This window comes from Colobus angolensis, unplaced genomic scaffold (genome assembly GCF_000951035.1).
Source record: "Colobus angolensis palliatus isolate OR3802 unplaced genomic scaffold, Cang.pa_1.0 Scaffold3, whole genome shotgun sequence".
Taxonomy (NCBI): Eukaryota; Metazoa; Chordata; class Mammalia; order Primates; family Cercopithecidae; genus Colobus; species Colobus angolensis.
The window spans coordinates 23,146,816-23,147,124 of NW_012116265.1; positions in this window are offsets into that span (position 1 = coordinate 23,146,816).

Below are 309 nucleotides of genomic sequence, written 5' to 3' on the forward strand. Positions count from 1 at the left end.
TTTCAGAAGGAATGGTACCAGCTCCTCCTTGTACCTCTGGTAGAATTCGGCTGTGAATCTGTCTGGTCCTGGACTTCTTTTGGTTGGTAGGGTATTAATTATTGCCTCAATTTCAGAACCTGTTATTGGTCTATTCTGGGATTCAGCTTCTTCCCGGTTTAGTCTTGGGAGAGTGTATGTGTCCAAGAATTTATCCATTTCCTCTAGGTTTTCTAGTTTATTTGCATAGGGGTGTTTAGAGTATTCTCTGATCGTAGTTTGTATTTCTGTGGGGTCAGTGGTGATACTCCCTTTATCATTTTTTATTGT